Genomic DNA, 10,487 nt, shown 5'->3' with positions numbered 1-10,487 from the left:
AGGAAAAATAGAGATAATTGTGAGAGTATGATATCCCCCCCTCTACATCCAGGCCCATGCAGCCTCGGGCTGTGTTCCCCCCCTGGGGAGGAGACCAAAAGCGGGCAGCACAGGAAGGGAGACAGGCTACTGTCACTGGAAGTGGCTCTCACTACTACTGCTGCTGCCAGGAGAGAAAGAATGGATGTGAGTTCACACAGGGTTCTGGGAGGTGTGTGCCTGTGTGTGTGTGGCTTGAGGGGGTGTTGTGTGGGAGGAGTCTCTCAGCTATTATTTGTAGAACCTTTTGATGGATGATTGCTGAGAGAGAGGGAGGGTGAGAGTCCTTGTTTTTGGTCGTTCACTGTTCCCTCTTCTACAGGCAGAGAGCACAATGAGTCAATGAAAGCTGAAGGGAAGAGGAGTATTGTACAGCAGAGAGGAGAGAGAGAGATCACTGTACAGCAGAGAGGAGAGAGAGAGATCACTGTACAGCAGAGAGGAGAGAGAGAGATCACTGTACAGCAGAGAGGAGAGAGAGAGGGAGCACAACCAAGAAGACGAGAGCACGAGAGAGAGATAGAAAGAAGGAAAGCTTTTTGGACAGAGGTCTAAACCAGATAATAAAGAGAACGTCTGGTTTTAAAGCCAGGCTGGGATGAAGTATCAGTGACAGGTCATCTGAGGACTGACTACTTCACCTCTCTCTTTCTGCAAGGTGGTTTTCTGATCTTCCCTTTTCCATTAGGAACATTTGGACCATTTTCAACTCTCCACTCGGTCTCTGGTCAGGGGATCTTGCTAGCCGCAGTAACCCAGGTCTCTGGAGCCCTGAGTGGGGTTGAGGTAGAGGAGCCTTGTCTCTGGTTGCTGGTGCTTTGGGGCTGGAGGAGAGAATGGACATGCCAAGGAGATCCATGGCTGGAGCCGGGTCAGGGGGCTGTGGAGCCAGGCTAGACCACGTTGGGGTGGCCCGGGCTGGGCTGTGGCTGCTGCTGTGGGGGTGCCTGCTGGGGGCTGGCGGGGTGGAGGCATGCCCTTCTCTGTGTACCTGTGTGGGAGCCACGGTGGACTGCCACGGCCTGGGGGTCCGGAACATCCCCAAGAATATCCCCAGGAGCACAGAGAGACTGTGAGTACTGGTGGGGTGTGTGTGTTCCTGTTTATGAGCGTGTCGTAGTGTGTGTAACAAACTATCAATGTGACTTATTGCCTGTGTGTGTGTGGGTTCCTGTGTGGCATATCATGTCATGGTGTATGCCAGTCTGGTTAACTTCAAACACACTCAGCTCAGGGTTGTATCAATACCAGTGCCTTTCCACTTGACCCCTTGTCCCTTATATAGTCAGCATCCCAAATTGCACTCTATTCCCTATTTAGTGCACTACTTTTGACCAGACTCTCTCTATAGTCTACAACACCAGTAATATCCAGCTAGAGACTCTCTACTATAGTTTACAACACCAGTAATATCCAGCTAGAGACTCTCTACTATAGTCTACTACACCAGTAATATCCAGCTAGAGACTATCAACTATAGTCTACAACACCAGTAATATCCAGCTAGAGACTCTCAAATATAGTCTACAACACTAATAATATCCAGCTAGAGACTCTCTACTATAGTCTACAACACCAGTAATATCCAGCTAGAGACTCTCTCTACTATAGTCTACAACACCAGTAATATCCAGCTAGAGACTCTCTACTATAGTCTACAACACCAGTAATATCCAGCTAGAGACTCTCTACTATAGTCTACAACACCAGTAATATCCTGCTAGAGACTCTCTCTACTATAGTCTACAACACCAGTAATATCCAGCTAGAGTCACCCCATGTACTGTGCAGTTAGTCAACCCTTGTGCAGGGGTTCTCCAACCTCTCCTCAGGGACCCCCAAGTCGTTCCTTGTTTTTAAAAATCTATTCCAGAGCACCACTGATTCAACTAATCATCAGACCGTCGACTAGGTAAACCAGGTGAGATTAGTTCAGGGTTACAACAGAAGGGTGTAACGTCTGAGGGTCCGTGAGGAGAGGTTGGAGAACCACTGTCCTAGTGCACTTACTCAATGCCCACCAATCACACTAGCTGAACACACAGTCAGTACTTTCTCAGCCACGATAGGGCTCAAACAGGCTCATTCCTCTCTCTCTCTCACTCAAACTCTGTCTCTCTGTGTCACTCTCACTCACTCTCTCCACCTCCTTCTGTGTGTTTGTTTGTGTCCCTCTTGGTGTGTGTGAGGGTTTGGATCTTGGGGAGGCTTAACATCATGTACTGTCTGTCTCAGGTCTGGAGTGCATGTGTGTGAATTATTAATGGTCCCAGGGGGCAGTGTGTGTCTGTGGGTCAGTGAAGCCTCTGAGTGGGTATTGTAGACACAGTGCCCTATTCCTCTCTCTGTAGAGGAATCACAACAATGATGATGTCATAGTGTGATGACTGTATTCCAGAGGTTCTTCATCCCGGGTGTCGCGTTTGAGTTTTTCCGCTAGCAGCACTACACATCTGATTCCACGAATCAGAGGTTTGATGATGAGTTGATTCGTGGAATCAGATGTGTAGTGCTGCTAGGGGAAAACCAAAACAATCTGCCCCCCCCCCCCCCCGTTGTGTACCCGGGACCAGGATTCAGAAACACTGATGTGTTGTTCAGTGATACAGTAGCTGACCTGTGTCAGATACAAACACCTGTCCTCGTCAAGCCATGCATGAGGACCTGACCCACTAGACTACAGTCAGGGAGGTTAGACTATGTGCCGGTGTCACTGTGGTCTCTAAGGGGTTGGTGATCCAGCTACAAGATATCCCCTAATACAGTAGCTCAGTACATCCACGACAGCCATAGTCATGTCGTTGTCTGATAGAGTTGGTTCAATCTCCAACAGAACTGAACCAGGGTTCATCTAGCAGTGCTGATCAAGGATCACGTTTCAACTCTTATTCATTATGACCTGAAAAGCCAAACTGATCCTAGATCAGCAGTCTTGTTGTGAGAAGCGTTGTGAATACGGGTCAGTCTAGTAGTAGTAGTAGGTCATTACAGGATGGGGTGTGTTAAACCTCTTGTCTGATAATTAGCATGTCAAGTGTAAAGTGATCTGTGTGTCAGGGAGGTATATTGGGAACACACACACACACACACACACACACACACACACACACACACACACACACACACACACACACACACACACACACACACACACACACACACACACACACACACACACACACACACACACACACACACACACACACACACACACACACACACACACACACACACACACACACACACACACACACACACACACACACACACACACACACACACACACACACACACACACACACACACACACACACACACACACACACACACACACACACACACACACCCGTGGGGTCCCGGGGCAATAAGAGGGTGATTCATCATGGTAACTCCACCAGTCAAACAATATTCCTCCCCACTCCCTGGGGTATTGTCAAGGCAACGGTGAAAAATGGCTAACGCCTTGGGCTCCCGGGAACCGTTATTTGAATGGGGTGGAGGGGTGGGGTGGAGGGAGGGAGGGAGGGGGGACAATATTGTCCATACCAGCCGACAATATGCTTCCAACTTTGAACAAAGCAGTGCTGACAACAAAAGCCTGGTTTGATTTGAAATGGGACCTAAACTGAACCTTATTGTGGGGTTCAAGTGGGGTAGATATTATAGAGGGTTGGTATTGTTAGGTTCAAGTGGGGTAGATATTATAGAGGGTTGGTATTGTAGGTTCAAGTGGGGTAGATATTATAGAGGGTTGGTATTGTTAGGTTCAAGTGGGGTAGATATTATAGAGGGTTGGTATTGTGAGGTTCAAGTGGGGTAGATATTATAGAGGGTTGGTATTGTGAGGTTCAAGTGGGGTAGATATTATAGAGGGTTGGTATTGTGAGGTTCAAGTGGGGTAGATATTATAGAGGGTTGGTATTGTGAGGTTCAAGTGGGGTAGATATTATAGAGGGTTGGTATTGTTAGGTTCAAGTGGGGTAGATATTATAGAGGGTTGGTATTGTGAGGTTCAAGTGGGGTAGATATTATAGAGGGTTGGTATTGTTAGGTTCAAGTGGGGTAGATATTATAGAGGGTTGGTATTGTGAGGTTCAAGTGGGGTAGATATTATAGAGGGTTGGTATTGTGAGGTTCAAGTGGGGTAGATATTCTAGAGGGTTGGTATTGTGAGGTTCAAGTGGGGTAGATATTCTAGAGGGTTGGTATTGTGAGGTTCAAGTGGGGTAGATATTCTAGAGGGTTGGTATTGTGAGGTTCAAGTGGGGTAGATATTATAGAGGGTTGGTATTGTGAGGTTCAAGTGGGGTAGATATTCTAGAGGGTTGGTATTGTGAGGTTCAAGTGGGGTAGATATTATAGAGGGTTGGTATTGTAGTCAGACATGCAAAACAGAATGACACATCTGCTGTAATTTAGAAATATCTAACTATTACACACACATTTATTTGAGAAGAACTTCATTAGTCAGAGTCCTGGCTTTCCCTGACAACTGTAGGGCTTTCCCTGACTACTGTAGGGCTTTCCCTGACTACTGTTGGGCTTTCCCTGACTACTGTAGGGCTTTCCCTGACTACTGTTGGGCTTTCCCTGACTACTGTAGGACTATCCCAGTGTGTTTACTGTGGGACTATCCCAGTGTGTCTACTGTGGGACTATCCTAGTGTGACTATCCCAGTGTGTCTACTGTGGGACTATCCCATTGTGTCTACTGTTGGACTATCCCAGTATGTCTACTGTGGGACTATCCACTATCCCAGTGTGTCTACTGTGGGACTAACCCAGTGTGTCTACTGTGGGACTAACCCAGTGTGTCTACTGTAGGACTATCCCAGTGTGTCTACTGTGGGACTAACCCAGTGTGTCTTCCGTAGGACTATCCCGGTGTGTCTACTGTAGGACTATCCCGGTGTGTCTACTGTAGGACTACCCCAGTGTGTCTACTGTAGGACTACCCCAGTGTGTCTACTGTAGGACTACCCCAGTGTGTCTACTGTAGGACTACCCCAGTGTGTCTACTGTAGGACTACCCCAGTGTGTCTATTGTAGGACTATCCCAGTGTGTCTACTGTAGGACTATCCCAGTGTGTCTACTGTAGGACTACCCCAGTGTGTCTACTGTAGGACTACCCCAGTGTGTCTATTGTAGGACTATCCCAGTGTGTCTACTGTAGGACTATCCCAGTGTGTCTACTGTAGGACTACCCCAGTGTGTCTACTGTAGGACTACCCCAGTGTGTCTATTGTAGGACTATCCCAGTGTGTCTACTGTAGGACTATCCCAGTGTGTCTACTGTAGGACTACCCCAGTGTGTTTACTGTAGGACTACCCCAGTGTGTCTATTGTAGGACTATCCCAGTGTGTCTACTGTAGGACTATCCCAGTGTGTCTACTGTAGGACTATCCCAGTGTGTCTACTGTAGGACTACCCCAGTGTGTCTACTGTGGGACTATCCCAGTGTGTCTACTGTAGGACTATCCCAGTGTGTCTACTGTAGGACTATCCCAGTGTGTCTTCTGTGGGACTATCCCAGTGTGTCTACTGTAGGACTATCCCAGTGTGTCTACTGTGGGACTATCCCAGTGTGTCTACTGTAGGACTATCCCAGTGTGTCTACTGTAGGACTACCCCAGTGTGTCTACTGTAGGACTACCTCAGTGTGTCTACTGTAGGACTATCCCAGTGTGTCTACTGTAGGACTACCCCAGTGTGTCTACTGTAGGACTACCCCAGTGTGTCTACTGTAGGACTATCCCAGTGTGTCTACTGTAGGACTATCCCAGTGTGTCTACTGTAGGACTATCCCAGTGTGTCTACTGTAGGACTATCCCAGTGTGTCTACTGTAGGACTATCCCAGTGTGTCTACTGTAGGACTACCCCAGTGTGTCTACTGTAGGACTATCCCAGTGTGTCTACTGTAGGACTATCCCAGTGTGTCTACTGTAGGACTATCCCAGTGTGTCTACTGTAGGACTATCCCAGTGTGACTATCCCAGTGTGTCTACTGTCGGACTATCCCATTGTGTCTTCCGTAGGACTATCCCAGTGTCTCTACTGTAGGACTATCCCAGTGTGTCTACTGTAGGACTATCCCAGTGTGTCTACTGTAGGACTATCCCAGTGTGTCTTCCGTAGGACTATCCCAGTGTGTCTTCGGTAGGACTATCCCAGTGTGTCTACTGTAGGACCATCCCAGTGTGTCTTCCGTAGGACTATCCCAGTGTGTCTTCCGTAGGACTATCCCAGTGTGTCTTCGGTAGGACTATCCCAGTGTGTCTTCGGTAGGACTATCCCAGTGTGTCTTCCGTAGGACTATCCCAGTGTGTCTGCTGTAGGTTTTTGGACATTTTCTATAAAGTGGGACCATTTCTCTCTACCTTTTGTTAAGGACTACAGTATTATTAACAGAGAGTGTCTGCTCTAGCTAATGGGATTTCTTGTAGTGTGTGTGTGTTGACACCAGCTTATTGTCATGTCATTAAGAGGTCAAAGGTCATGGACCCCCACTCTGAGTCTGAGACTTGGACCCCTGTCCTTCTCCACTATGGGAAACTTAAATAAATCCCTCCGGTTTGTATGTGTGTTCGGTATCAGAGAAGGGGATCTCTGTTCAGCTCCTGGAAGTTTAAACCCAAACAAATCTCTGCAAGGCTTGGAGCCACCGGCAGCGGTCACACACACCAGATGGAAAACACACACTGCGTGTGTTTATGTATGTATGTGTGTGTGTGTGTGTGTGTGTGTGTGTGTGTGTGTGTGTGTGTGTGTGTGTGTGTGTGTGTGTGTGTGTGTGTGTGTGTGTGTGTGTGTGTGTGTGTGTGTGTGTGTGTGTGTGTGTTTCTGTAGTGACTCTGAGATGTCTCTGTGTCTTTTATTTATCTGTCTGTGTTTTTCTGATGTATAGACACTTGGCTCTCTGTGTGTTCATACATGTGCATTTGTGTTTTTGAGTTTGTGTGTTCATTTAGGGGCTAGAAGTGATGTTAGTATGTGTTTTTGAGTTTGCGTGTTCATTTAGGGGCTAGAAGTGATGTTAGTATGTGTTTTTGAGTTTGCGTGTTCATTTAGGGGCTAGAAGTGATGTTAGTATGTGTTTTTGAGTTTGCGTGTTCATTTAGGGGCTAGAAGTGATGTTAGTATGTGTTTTTGAGTTTGCGTGTTCATTTAGGGGCTAGAAGTGATGTTAGTATGTGTTTTTGAGTTTGTGTTCATTTAGGGGCTAGAAGTGATGTTAGTATGTGTTATTTGGTTTGTGTGTTCATTTAGGGGCTAGAAGTGATGTTAGTATGTGTGTTTGAGTTTGCGTGTTCATTTAGGGGCTAGAAGTGATGTTAGTATGTATTTTTGAGTTTAGGGGCTAGAAGTGATGTTATTTGGTTTGTGTGTTCATTTAGGGGCTAGAAGTGATGTTAGTATGTGTTTTTGAGTTTGCGTGTTCATTTAGGGGCTAGAAGTGATGTTAGTATGTGTTATTTGAGTTTGCGTGTTCATTTAGGGGCTAGAAGTGATGTTAGTATGTGTTATTTGGTTTGGGTGTTCATTTAGGGGCTAGAAGTGATGTTAGTATGTGTTATTTGGTTTGGGTGTTGGCTGAGCTGCTAAACAAGTGTGCCGGCCGAGGTTAACTATACAGCGGTAACTCTCCTCGCCACATTAGCTTCGCCCTCATGTGGGTGCTAACAAGCTAGCAAGCATGCTAAGTTGTGCTACATATCAACAGCCACTGCAAGCCAATCCAGTAGGGGGTGGAAGCTATAGTAAGCTTCGATTGGTCACTCGCGCCGCGATATCGCGGAGGAATTAAGTAGAATTAAGCTTTCCCTAACTTTAGTCATACTCCGTTCAGCTCCCTCAACCATGCTCACTTCACCAAACAGTACCCCGCCCCCTCTGCTTCTCTCGCTTTCCTTCCATTCAAAATGAATGGCTTCCGATGTTTTCACGGTATGATGCTGCTGTATCGTCAACCCGGGCCAAGAGTGGATTAGCGGTTAGCGCGCGGTGGCGGCTAGCAGGGGGTAAGAGAGATAAAGGGAAATAGATTAGACAGAGATGAGACGCCGTGGGGGGCTGATACCTCTGGCTCCACTCCGTCACATGACTTCTTAGACGCTCACTCTATCCCTGTGGTATAATGTGCTTAAGTAAAAAGTACTACTTAAGTCATTTTTATGGGTATCTGTACTTACTTTTACTTCATTACATTCCTAAAAAAAAAAAAATTACTTTTTACTCCATACATTTTCCCTGACACCCAAAAGTACTTGTTATATTTTTTGTGCTTAGCAGGACAGGAAAATTGTCAAAATGTCACACTTATCAAGAGAACATCCCTGGTCATCCCTACTGCCTCTGATCTGGCGGACTCATTAAACACAGATGCTTCGTTTGTAAATGATATCTGAATGTTGGAGTGTGCCCCTGGTCATCCCTACTGCCTCTGATCTGGCAGACTCATTAAACACAGATGCTTCGTTTGTAAATGATGTCTGAATGTTGGAGTGTGCCCCTGGTCATCCCTACTGCCTCTGATCTGGCAGACTCATTAAACACAGATGCTTCGTTTGTAAATGATGTCTGAATGTTGGAGTGTGCCCCTGGTCATCCCTACTGCCTCTGATCTGGCAGACTCATTAAACACATGCTTCGTTTGTAAATGATGTCTGAATGTTGGAGTGTGCCCCTGGTCATCCCTACTGCCTCTGATCTGGCAGACTCATTAAACACATGCTTCGTTTGTAAATGATGTCTGAATGTTGGAGTGTGCCCCTGGTCATCCCTACTGCCTCTGATCTGGCAGACACATTAAACACATGCTTCGTTTGTAAATGATGTTGGAAATGATGTCTGATCTGGCAGACTCATTAAACACATGCTTCGTTTGTAAAAAGTTGTTGGAGTGTGCCCCTGGTCATCCCTACTGCCTCTGATCTGGCAGACTCATTAAACACATGCTTCGTTTGTAAATGATGTTGGAGTTGTTGGAGTGTGCCCCTGGATCCCATTTGATTAATATAAGGAATTTGAAATGATTTAGACTCATACATTTTAGCAATTACATTTAATTTTGATACTTAATTAAGTATGTTTAAAACCAAATACTTTTAGACTTTTACTCAAGTTGTATTTTACTGGGTGACTTTTACTTTTCCTTTTTAACTTGTTTTTTCATTTTCTGTTAAAGTATCTTTACTTTTACTCAAGTATGACAGATCTCAATTTGGACTGTCTCCTGTAATCATCGTGTGTGTGTGTTTAGTCAGTGTGCTAACAGCAGAATGGTTATGCAGCTGCTCCATGTAGTTCCAGTGTATTTAGGAGCAGCTGTGACTCGCTGCATCTGACACACATCACAGACCATTGAAGGAGAGACAACCACAGAGATAACACATTAACTGTTAGTTCATTGTGTTTATCTTGATGATGGTAATACACATGGACACACACACGCACCCACGCACACAAACTGCATAGGGCCCATGTGTGGCCAATCAGTGCAGACAACTCGTTTTAATCCGCTAATCAATCTAGCATCTGGGCGCTCGTGAAACCGGATTTTAAAAATCCATCAGATATTGACTGAATATTAGCACATTTTACTGGCACGGGCAAATAATGGAGCTCAGGGATTTTAGTAGGAATTCAGGTATTCTATTTATTGTCAAATTTATTTTGGGGTTTGTTGTAGAATGCACAAAAATGTAAACACAACATGCAACAATTTCAAAGATTTGACTGAGTTCATATAAGGCATTAATCTATGGATTTCACATCACTGGGAATACAGATATGCACCTGTTGGTCACAGATACCTTAAAAAAAGGGTAGGGGCGTGGATCAGAAAACCAGTCAGTGTCTGGTGTGACCACCTTTTGCCTCATGCAGCGAGACACATCTCCTTCACATAGAGTTGATAAGGCTGTTGATTGTGGCCTGTGGAATGTTGTCCCACTCCTATTCAATGGCTGTGCGAAGTTGTTGGATATTGGCTTGAACTGGAACACTCTGTCGTACACGTCCATCCAGAGCATCCCAAACATGCTCAATGGGTGACGTCTGGTATGAAAGCCATGGAAGAACTGGGACATTGTGTATAGCCACTTACGACACGGGGCCGTGCTGAAACATGAGGTGATGATGGCAGATGAATGGCAGGACAATGGGCCTCAGGATCTCATCCCGGTATCTCTGTGAATTCAAATGGCCATCGACAAAATATAATTGTGCTTGTTCTCCGTAGCTTATGCCTGCCCATACCATAACCCCACCGCCACCATGGGACACTCTGTTCCCAACGCTGCATCGAACTGCAGTCGGGTCAAGACCTTGGTGAGGATGACGAGCTTCCCTGAGACAGATTCCAGTTCTCAGTTTTTTGGTCAATTCTTTCCAGTAATTATTTTTTAGTTTTCTCATGATTTGGTTGGGTCTAATAGAGTTGCTGT

The 10,487-nt window shown here is 45.9% G+C and overlaps 1 pseudogene; it reads left to right on the top strand.

The window, feature by feature from the left end:
• Nucleotides 1–331: 331 nt before the first annotated feature.
• The window catches only part of LOC124018283, a 142,446-nt pseudogene continuing 132,290 nt past the window's right edge, over nt 332–10,487 (top strand).

This window comes from Oncorhynchus gorbuscha, unplaced genomic scaffold, assembly GCF_021184085.1.
Source record: "Oncorhynchus gorbuscha isolate QuinsamMale2020 ecotype Even-year unplaced genomic scaffold, OgorEven_v1.0 Un_scaffold_460, whole genome shotgun sequence".
Classification (NCBI taxonomy): Eukaryota; Metazoa; Chordata; class Actinopteri; order Salmoniformes; family Salmonidae; genus Oncorhynchus; species Oncorhynchus gorbuscha.
The sequence above is the reverse complement of the archived record's forward strand: the minus strand, read 5'-3'. Positions and strand labels throughout refer to the sequence as shown.